A 12,200-nucleotide genomic window follows, 5' to 3' on the forward strand; every position below is an offset into this window, starting at 1 on the left:
AATCTCCAATGGAAGTTGGTTAACTCCTTATGTGCCACCACTCATTTAGTGGGAAAGGCCCTCCAAAGATTACTAGAAAGATCCTTCAGAGGAACAGGTCTTCAAACGACTATAAGGCAAGTGGTCACCTCTTGTCCCACTTGCCAATTAAACAACCTCCAAGGACCTCGAAGACCTGAGCTGGCCCAGCCTGTCCAATGATGTGGGACCTACCCAGGAGAGGACTGGCAGATGAACTTCACCCAGATGCCAGTTTCTCAAGGGTATAAATACCTATTAGTCATGATAGATACATTCACAGGATGGATTGAAGGTTTTCCCACCTGGACTGAGAAGGCTGAGGAGGTGGTAATAAAAAGAAAAAAAAAAACTGTTCCATGAAAGCATTCCAAGATTTGGTCTGCCCAGGTCATTACAAAGTGACAATGGAACATCATTTACTTCTAAGGTCACCCAAGGGGTCTCGAAAGCATTGGGCATTACTTATTATCTCCATTGTGCCTGGAGGTCTTAGTCTTCAGGAAAAGTAGAAAGTGCCAACCAATTCTTAAAATCAACAATAACAAAGATAACCCAGGAGACCTCCCTGGGATGGAAGGAGGCTTTACCAATATCCCTCCTCTGCACCCATATTGCCCCTAAGGAACAGGTTGGTCTTAGTCCTTATGAGATGCTATGGGAGACTTTTTTTTTTTTTTAATGCCAATGACCTCTTCCTAGAACCAGAGGCTCAGACCCTCCAGTCTTATACCATGGCCATTGGGCAATTCCAACAGGATATATGCTTGTGGGGTGTCAACCAGGACCCAAAAGACTCTAAAGTCATCACTATTTGCTCCAGGGGCACAAGTCCTAATTAAAGTCTGGAAAGATGGGTCCCCAAAGGCTTAACTCCATCCCACATGGAAGATCCCCTACCCTGTAATACTTTCTACCCTCACAGGAGTCAAGATTCCAGGACATGACTCCTGGATTCACTACTCATGTGTCAAGCTGTGGAAGAAGACAGAAGAGGACACTCAATACACCTGTGAACCCCTGGGAGATCTCAGATACCTATTCAGGACTACAAATGAGTGCCATTCTAATGAACACCCCCAAAATTAAGTTTCTGGGGATAAGATTTTCCAGGACAGCTCTAAAGAGCCAACACAGCTTGGCAGGGTTTGTACTCCAAAACAGACAAGAGGTAGATCTCCTGATCCCTGAACAAGGAGGGACTTGAGCCATCTTGAGTGAGACATGTTGTTTCTGGGTAAATACCTCTAGCTAAGTTAAAGAAAATCTCACAGTCCTCAAGAAAAACATTCAGACCCCACAGGCTCTCAAATAACAAGCTGGAGAGTTCTCCAGGTGGCTGCAGTCTCTCTTTGGGGGATCCTCCTGGGGATGGGAAATTTGGAGTTGGCTAATGCCCCTCCTAGTCCTTTTCATCACCATACTGATGCTGCTTGTGATTGCTCCATGTATTATCAATTGTCTAATACATTTTGTCTCTGCCCAGGTCAACAAGCTACAACATGTAGTGCCAGTTGAACAAGGATACATAAAACTACAGCCGACCACAGAAAAAATATCACTCACCCTTAGCTGGACACTGCTACAAGGACTCTGAGGCTTGAGACTAGCAAGAGGGGGAGGCCCAAAGCCCCCTTGCCATCCCAGTTCAGCAGGAAGTAGCCAGAGAGACCTGTCATCTTAAAAAGTAAATTGTGGGAGTGGATCTGGTAAGATCTTTACAACCCTGAGACATTCTTTTGATTTATTGTAACAACCAATTAAAAAAGTATATAGCTCCTTTGCTAAAACTATCGAAGGGGGCACTCTCTGTCCTCCTTCTGATGTTTCTGTCAGAAGCTCTCTCTGTCCCTTTTCATACTTCAGTAAAACTCTAATACACATAAGCTCTTGAGTGATCAAGCCTGGTCCCTGGTCCTGAAGCTAAATGTTCGTCTGAGATCACAAATCCGACACCATTCACTGTAAGCTATCACTTCTCCATCTTTGGCTGCAAAGAATATAATCAATCTGATTTTGGTATTGACCATCTGGTGATGTCCATGTGTAGGGTCTTCTCTTGTGTTGTTGAAAGAGAGTGTTTGCTATGACCAGTGTGCTCTCTTGGGAAAACTCTGTTAGCCTTTGCCCTGCTTCATTCTGCACTCCAAGGCCAAATTTGCCTGTTACTTCAGTATCCTCTTGACTTCCTGCCTTTGCATTCCAGTCCTGTGTGATGTAAAGGGCATCTTTTTTGGGTGTTAGCCATCTTTTTTGGGTGAGGCCAATTAGCCAGATGGTGATTGCAGCCTTGTGAAAAGACGCTTACTCCTTGGAAGGAGAGTTACGACCAACCTAGATAGCATATTCAAAAGCAGAGACATTACTTTGCCAACAAAGGTCCGTCTAGTCAAGGCTATAGTTTTTCCAGTGGTCATGTATGGATGTGAGAGTTGGACTGTGAAGAAAGCTGAGTGCCGAAGAATTGATGTTTTTGAACTGTGGTGTTAGAGAAGACTCTTGAGAGTCCCTTGGACTGCAAAGAGATCCAACCAGTCCATTCTGAAGGAGATCAGTCCTGGGTTTTCTTTGGAACGAATGATGCTAAAGCTGAAACTCCAGTACTTTGGCCACCTGATGCGAAGAGTTGACTCATTGGAAAAGACTCTGATGCTGGGAGGGATTGAGGGCAGGAGAAGAAGGGGATGACAGAGGATGAGATGGCTGGATGGCATCACCGACTCGATGGACGTGAGTCTGAGTGAACTCCAGGAGTTGGTGATGGACAGGGAGGCCTGGCGTGCTGCGGTTCATGGGGTCTCAAAGAGTTGGACATGACTGAGCGACTGAACTGAACTGAACTGAACTGAATTAGCCAGCATGGTCTAAAATATTGACAAACTGACTTTTATGGATGAAGTTTGCTGATGCCTACTGTACAGGAAAGGATTACCAAAGTAGAAATGAGCAGACTTTCTGAAAGGCTTTTAAATTGCTTCAAGTCACCTTGATTTTTATTTTTTGAGGAAATAAAAATTACAAAGACATTGGACCTCTCCGGTTTACATAACAGAATTGTTATGTTTTGTTGTTGTTGTTTGATCATATCTTTAATTGGAAGATAATTGCTTTACAATATTGGTTTCTGCCATACATCACCATGAATCAGTCATAGGTGTAACTATGTCTCCTCCCTTTGAACCTCCCTCACACCCCCCAACCCATTCACACCCCTCTAGGTTGTCACAGAGCACTGGGTTTCAACTCCGTGTCATATAGCAAATTCCCACTGGCTATCTACTTTATGGATGGTAGTGTATATATTTCAATGCTAAAAGCTATTTTCTTAAAAAGCAAAGACATAATCATGAGCTATCTTCTATGGAGTAGTGCTGAGTAACAGTGAATTGTTCATTTACCAGTGGACCTTAGAAGCTATTTAAGCAGGTAATATATGCCTAAACCCAGTGAAAATCATTGACAAGTCTAGAGCAGACAGATTTGGGACTTGAGTAGGTATGTAGGAATGATTAAAGTAGTGGTCAACAGACACGACCTTGGTTCTGGAGAATCTGGGAATGAACTGGGAACTTCCCAACACTAAATGAATGGGGAAATAAAGATGTCTGCACCAGAAACAGCTTAAGAAGCTCCTGAATGGGGCATTACACTTATCAATTTTTTGTTACTTATAGGGTTATACCCCATCCTTCTACAATGTGAGATACGACTGTCAGAAAAAGTTGTGGAAGCCTTTTTTTTTAGAGTATGCTTGAGGAGTGCTATGGGCTAAGTTGCTTCAGTTGTGTCCCACTCTTGGGGACCCTATAGACTGTAGCCTTCCAGGATCCTCTGTCCAGGGCACTCTCCAAGCAAGAACTGGAGTGGGTTGCCGTCCCCTTCTTCAGGGGACCGCCCTGACTCAGGGGTTGAACTCATGTCTCTTACATCTCCTGCATTGTCAGGTGGGTTCTTTACCATTAGCACCACCTTGGAAGCCCCACCTGAGCAGACCATTCTGTCTCACTATAAGAGAAAACATTAGTATCTATACAGGGACATAGTACTATTCGCATCTGTAAATACAATAACAAGACAACAGGCCAAAATGAAGTCACTTACATTAAGCACAAGATCACCAGACTGAGACTTAATTACAGTTTCAGCTCTCCCCAAAATGGAACCTTAAAACAGTCAATCATCAATAAGGAATCACGTAATAAGCAATAGTTAGGTAATCTACTTGAGATCCTTGTCATCCCCTAAAAGAAAATGACCTTGTAATAACTCACTTTTTTTTTTTTTTGGTCTAGAATAACTTCCTTGTTCCCGCTCTCTTCTGTCTATAAAAGTCTTTCATTTTGTACAGCTCCTCAGAACTCCTTTCTATTTGTTAAATTGGATGCTGCCCAATTCATGACTCTTTGAATAAAGCCAGAAATGCTTTTAAAATGTACTCAGTTGAATTTTGTTTTTTAACAACCTCAAATGCTCTGGATGGTTTCAAACCAGATATAAAGATTCTTCATGTAACATCTGAAAAAGAGGATTAAAAACCATAGATAAGTATGTTCCAACATGAGAGGGGAGAAGAGTGGTGGAAATTTGCTTTAGAGAGGAGGGAACAAGTTCCCCAAAGGGAACTTTTGAGGATCCAGGTAAAGTGGGAGAATTGCTATAATGGCAAATTATACTGATATAAAGAGCAAAGACAAAATTACAGTCCAGAGAGAAGAGAGAACAAGAAGGACTAGCAAAGTGAGAAAAGGGTAAAAATATGAAAGCTAGAAGATAAAGAGAATGGAAAGAGGAGTCAAGAACAGATAAGATGGTGTTACCTCATATGATAGAGCACTCCCTCCATTTTTGAAGACCTGATTTGCCAGGGTTACAAAGGGACATGATAGATTATAATATACAGTGCTTTTCTTTCAAGGAACTGGCAATCTGGGATTGGGGGTGGTGGAAGAGAAAACATGTACACATGATATTAACGAATACTCCAAGGCGGTAAAAGGAATGCAATCCACAGAATCATAGCAGGTGGTTTAGCCCACGCAGATGTGAACTGTAAAACATATTTCTTTTTCATTCCTGAATTCCTTTTTAAAAACCTGATTTCAGTTAAAAAACTGATCACTGATTTCAGTTAAAAAAAAAAAAAGGTACCTAGGGCAGTAGTTTCCACTAAGATTATCCTGAAGTTCAAATCCAAGTGGCATAGATAATCAAAAAGACCATGTATATATTTGCATTTAAAGTTGTATGATTTACAAGTTTTTGCATTTCCACACATATTATGCATATAATTATGTTGACTGTAAGATCTGCTCTTACACATGATATTAAACTTTTAGTAGGCCAGAGGGAATCAGTTCTTACTTTTTCTTGCCCTCTTTCCTCTTATCATCCTCTGTCATTGATCTAGCCATCTCATGGGAGAGGACAGCTAAGGTACATAGTGACTGGGTGGCTGAGGGCTAAGTGGTGATAGGGATTTCAACCAGACCCTAGGTGGGAGAGCACTGGACCCAGGTGATGAGGGCACCATGTTCTCACAAAATCATAGGAGACTATGTGTTTGGCATCAGAGAAAGGTTCAATCAACACCTGTAAAAAAATGTGTGAAATAATATTAGTAAAATTAGTGATTATTCACATCTATTTTCTTTTTCTGACCTATCTGAAAGACATAATCCCTGAGCCACAAAGATGAATACAAATAGTTACCATTTATTGAAAACTTGTTAGGTACCCAGTATTGTGTTACTTTATACACAGCTTTTCATTCTATTTTTAAAAAATATTTATTTACTTTTTTAAGTAGCTATTGCTATTTGCACAATTGAAACAAAGGAGACTTAGACAGGTAAGTGACTTGCCCAAAGTCACACAACTAGTAAATGTCAGCACAGGGATTCATTGATCGATTCAAATAATGCTTACCGAGTGCCTCACGTGTGCCAGACACTGGTGAGGCACTATCGGTTGTATTTTAGAGTCATGCTAAGTACTATACATAATTAGGATAAATATTTTCTGGCTTAAAACTGCTTATTCTTTGAGTGTCTCTCTGGAAAACAGTAGTAGAACCATTCACCCATTCACTGAAGTCATAAATCCAAAGATCCATCTTAGATTATACCTACTGCACCAATTTTCATATTTTCTTATATTATCTTACAGCTTTGTCCCTGGTCTCCATGCCCTTAGAAAACGAGAGGTAGCCAGACATGGTAAGAACGGCATTCTGTTCAGTTCAGTTCATTTCAGTCGCTCAGTCATGAGCGACCCCATGGACTGCAGCACGCCAGGCCTCCCTGTCCATCACCAACTCCCGGAGTTTACTCAAACTCATGTCCATTGAGTCAGTGATGCTGTCCAACCATCTCATACTCTGTTGGCCGCTTCTCCTCCCGCCTTCAATCTTTCCCAGCATCAGGGTCTTTTCAAATGAATCAGTTCTTCGCATCAGGTGGCCAAAGGATGGCATTAGGCATCTTCATTTCCCAGTGCTTAACACTGAGCTCAGAACAATCAGGATGTAATGTTTGTTGAAGAAATCCTTGAATAAGGTTGTTACAAGTGAAATTTTGAAAACAAATCTGTCCATGAGATAAGAACTTATTTAAATATACATATACCCTGAGAAAGTTTTCCTGGGCATAGACCATACGTATTGACATAGCCACATATGGTATTTGTAGATCTGGACAATTTCAAATGAAGTGCCTTTAGTCAGAAATAGATCTGTACTGTAAAGAGCCAATAGATATAGCTTGCTCTATCATATAAGGTAATAATTCTGTATGGATGTGGGGGAGTAACTGTCATGTTCAAAGTAATCCTAGAAATCAGGCTGAGTCTTCAGACTTGCTAAGAAATGCAGATCTTAGATAGTCCAATAAACCAAATGTTGATTTTTTTTGCAATGAGTTATCATTTTGTCAACCACTTCCTCCTCCAATTCCCAATGCAAAATGTACCAGCCATGGTGACTTCAATTCATTTTAATAAACAATTATTTTAGACTGCGTGTCACGTGTGCTCACTCAGTCCTGTCTGACTCTTCACAGCCCCATGGACTGTAGCCTGCCAGACTCCTCTGTCCATGGGATTTTCAAGGCATGAATTCTGGAGTAGGTTGCCATTTCCTCCTCTAGGGGATCTTCCTGATCCAGGGATCGAAACTGCATCTCCTATGTCTCCTGCACTGGCAGGCTGATTCTTTATCTGAGCCACCTGGGAAGCCCACTAGACTGTGTGTCAGGAGTTTAAAAAATATTAGCAATACATAAACGTGAGGATCAGAAATTACTGAGTAGTGCATAAGTAGAATTTCTGCCTTCAAGGAGATAAATGAACACATCAGTCCTTTAAAGCTTATAATGTGATTTCATATAAACTATCTCTATGACCTGATTTTCATAAATATTGTCTCCATTTTACTGTGGAGAAAACTGAAACTCAAAAGTAAATGAATTGCTCAGGATCATATGACTGATGAGGGTTAATATCTAGGACTTCTGATGCCAAAGCTTTGCTCCCAAATCATACTGCCAAGTTCCTGTGGAAATTCATTAATTAAGTTTTCAGTAACTCATTAATTAAGAAAATACTTACTGAACATGTAGGCTGTTCTAAACATTTGGGATATGTCACTGAACACAATGAACAAAGATATCTGCTCTCAAGGTGCTTATTTTCTCAGCTTTCCCTCCATGAGTGGAAAATCTACCTTTGGATGGGAAGACTCTGTCTGCTGCACACTAGGCTTTCAGATTCTTTCCCCTTAAGGACAGTAGCTTACTCTGTGGCTTCTTGGACTGCAAGCATTTGGGTTGGCTAGTTTTCATTACATGCTATCAATTTGGCTGCTGCACATATCAGTCACCACAAAGTTATTTAAGAACACAAGACTGTTTGCCTTTAATTAATTTAAATATAAACACACAATCTGAGGAAAATTAAGTAGACAAAAACATTTTCATGCATCATTGGCATTTTGCAAACATATACAGTGTAACCTGTTAATTACATTTTCTTTCACAAACTGTTTATCTTTTCAAAGCCTTGCCTAATAACTTGATGCTTCTCACTTACATTTTTAACTGCTTGTGATTCATTTTTCCAGGCTGTTTCCGGAGGGATTGCTATGTCCCAGATGAAAAGGAATATTAGAATAATGTGGTGCAAATAGCATATAGTGTCTCATTTTAGCCCAAAGACCATGTGGGATTGTTAGACTAGGCGTAGGACTTAGATAAAATGATGCAATGAATTCTTTCCTAATCAGTGCTCTTTCTTTAGTTTGAAGGAACTAAAAGATCTATAATAGAAATTTCTAAAATTTGATATATACCCCTCATATGTATCAGATGGAATCACCATTCATGCAACTAGTGAGATGATAGAAAATACATATATTGCTCTTTGTCTCTGGCACCTGGCACAGAGTTCCTAAAACCCTTGTAAATTCTTAAGTGATAAGAGAGCACTAAGAGCATTTTTTGTTTTAATGAGATGATTCTGAGTGTGCTCCTGGATGGGAGCTGTCACCACAAAGACCATGCCATGGTTGGAAGCTTGGAATTTATAGCTTCTTCTACCCACCCCATACTCTAGAGAGGGGCTGGAAATGGAGTTGATAATTATGTGCACATGAAGAAATCTGCACAAAAATCCCAATAATATGGGGCTTGGGGAGATTCCAGGTAGGTGAACACACTCACAAACCAGGAAGGTGACTCATCCTAACTCACCAGGGACAGAAGTTCTTGTGCTCGAACCCCATCCCATACCTTGCACTATTTGGCTGCTCACCTTTGTCCTTTATCATATCCTCTAAAATCTGCTAAACATAAGCAAGTGTTTCCTTGAGTTCTGTGAGCCACTCTAGCAAATAATTGAATCTAAGGGGAGGAGGTCATGGGAAACTCCAATTTGTAGCCGAGTTGGACAAAAGCTGTGGGTAACTCATGGGTCTAATACTTGTGATTGGCATCTGAAGGGGGAGGCAGCCTTGTGAGACTTCACTTGTGGGATCTGACGCTATCTCTGGGTAGTTAGTGTCATAACTGAGTTAAATTGTAGGATATCCAGCCACATCAGAGAAAGGCTTGGTGGTGGAAAATCTCCCACTCATTTGGTAGAAATGTCAGAAGTGAAGTGTTCAAGAGGAGAAAGGTAGGATTTTTCAATATACATCCCCAAACTGGATCCAGGAATCACTGTCACTGTCTTTTTCCCTCACCCCCAGTACCATCAGTGACGAACATTGGCTCAGTTCTGGTCATTAGTCATTTAAACATACTGCCATCTCTCCATTCCATTCAAACTTTCATCTTCTGTTTCAATGATTACATTAGAGTCCAAGCTCTAAGATCCACCACAGAAAATAGGGGTGTAGTAAGGAGTTCACCCAAAGCTCCGGCCATATCAAGTTAATTGCAGTTTCCTATGGGTCCCATTTCTTCAGATCTACATGGCTTTGCTTATCCTGCTTTCTCTTTCCATAAAGCTCTTTCCTTTTAATCTTCTTAAAATTCTTTGTTTTTCACACTCTGATCAGACGTCCTTTCTCTGCCAAATGAACATTTCTCCTTCTCACATTCTCCTTTCTCTCTTCACGTGGTTTAGGTAGAAATGGCTTCTCTCGTTTGTCCCCTCTGTACCCAGTGCAGCAACTAATGCTCTTCTAGTCATCTTTCCCTGCAGGCCTGTCTCTCTCCTACACTGTTTGTGCTCTGATAGTAGGTATGAGGCATGCATTTCTCTAGCCCCTAGTAGAGTGACACTCTATGAACTCAGGGAATCCTACTGGATAAATAAATAGACATCTTCAAACTTCGTGCTCATCTGTGGTGTAGCCCTTAAAAGAGTTTGTAGGGTTCCGTTCCTGGAAAGTGGTTAGATGGGCTAACTTTTTTTGCTTATTCTTTTCCATTATGTTGCTCTCCTTCTTCCCCAAATAGGCATAAAATTTCTATCCAAATAACATTTGTCATGCATGCATGCTAAGTTGCTTCAGTCCTCTCTGACTCTTTGTGACCCCACGGACTGTAGCCCACCAGGCTTCTCTGTCCATGGAATTCTCTAGGCAAGAATACTGGAGAGGGTTGCCATGCCTTCCTCCAGGGGATCTCCCTGACCAGGGATGGAACCCCGCATCTCATATACCTCCTGCTTTGGCAGACGGGTTCTTTGCTGCTAGTGCCACCTGGGAAGCCTGACATTTGCTATGTCTTAGCCAAATAAGTGCTCTAGAACTTTCAGCAGTGGAAGTGGTTCTGCTGCTCCTGGATGTTTCCTTGCAACTAGTTACACTGGCACCAGCTGGCGGTAAATGTCTTGGTCACAGTGTCAAAACCGTAAGCCATATGCTGTGCCTGCAAACCGCATGGGGTTTCTTAATCATTTCTCTTGTATACTTTCAAGAATAAAGTTTCTTAAATGATTTTGTGTGTGTGCATTATTTACACTCTCGTGTATCCCACAAAGACTCAGAGGACTTGAACTTGCTAGCGTTACTGATATGTACAGTCAGTTCACCTTTGTTGTATCATGCATGCTGGTCTAAGGCACATCGTAAAGTTTTGAAACATAAAATATAAATCTGATCAGAATGGGTGAATCTGATAATTCTTAACAGGCAAAGTACACTTGTTCACCCAGCAGAGCCCCTGAAAACTATGGTGTTTGGCAATAACATCAACATTGATTTATATTAATTCTTTAATAGAAAAAATCTAGGGATAATTTTACTGTTCAAATTTATGACTCAAACCAGGCACAAACATCTGCTTTTAATGATTTCTTTAATATCTGCTAGATATTTCTAAATAGCTGACAAAAGCAGTTACCAACAGGTTGAAGAAAAAAATATAAGAAAAATCAAATTTATAATGGAGAGATTCTGTCATTTTTACATAAGAGCCATCTTCTTTGGGAGCATCCTTTGAGAGCCATGAAAATTAACCACTCTTTTGGTGCAAACACTTAAATATTAAAAAATTTGATATCCCATACTACAACCTGAGAAAAATGAAGATTAGGTTGTGTCTATCTTGGCTCTTCCAGTTTTCTCTGCCAGGTGGCTCTTCAGCACCAATCCCTTCCCATGAATGTTCTGACTGTTGTCTTTTCTTCACTACTTCATCCTATTCCTTTATAGCCACAGTGGCTTTTACATTCTATTAGAGTCCTATTTTTATAAATGATTCCCCAACTAGACTATGAGCTCACTGTGGACAGTACTCACATGAGTACATTTGCACCTAGCACAGGATCTCAGCTAGATCTGGTATTTTAGAAAAAATGGTACTGACAAGCCTATTTGCAGGGCAGAAATGGAGATGCAGACATAGAGAAAGGACTTTTGGACACAGTGAGGGGAAGAGAGGGTGGGAGGAACTGAGAGGGTAGCAATGATGTGTATTTATAAAGTATCAGGTGTAAAATAGATGGCTAGTGGGAATTTGCTATATAACACAGGGAGCCCAGCTTGACTGTTCTGTGACCACTTAGAGGGGCAGAATGGTGGGGGTGGTTGGGAGGGAGGCTCGAAAGGAAGGGGATATATATATATGTGTATATATATATACATATATATATATATATATATACATACACACACACACACACACACTTATGGCTGATTTGCACTGTTGTATGGTAGAAACCAACACAACATTCTAAAGCTATTATCCTCCAGTTAAAAATAAAAATTTTGAAAAAGACTTCATCAATAAATAAATAAATCCTAACATCCTTCTTATTAATTATAGAAAATCTGTGGTCTCTGTTTATGAACTTGATCGACATTCTCTCTTATTACAGTTTTTATCATAGAATTTAGCACTTTGAGTTACTTCAATATTAGAGAGCTGTCTTTTCTCTACGGCTGCTACCTTACATGGGAAGGGAGCACTTTCCACTTGCTGGCCTCTGAAATTTCTTTGCCCCTCAGTCTCTTGGACCGCTGCCTTTGCTCTCTATGAGATGAGCACAGGCAGATATGGAGCTTCATAGTTAGACATACATACTGTGATGTCAGGTAGGATTGCATCCCAGCTCTGCCTCTTCCTAATTGAGTGATCTCAGTGATCTACCAGATCTTTGTGGTAGATCCTGCCATTGACCAGGGACTTAAAGATGTTAGTTTTGCTCTCATGTTTGCTTGTGTTTTCTCATCTTCAAAACAG

This window comes from Oryx dammah, unplaced genomic scaffold (genome assembly GCF_014754425.2).
Source record: "Oryx dammah isolate SB20612 unplaced genomic scaffold, SCBI_Odam_1.1 HiC_scaffold_28, whole genome shotgun sequence".
Classification (NCBI taxonomy): domain Eukaryota; kingdom Metazoa; phylum Chordata; class Mammalia; order Artiodactyla; family Bovidae; genus Oryx; species Oryx dammah.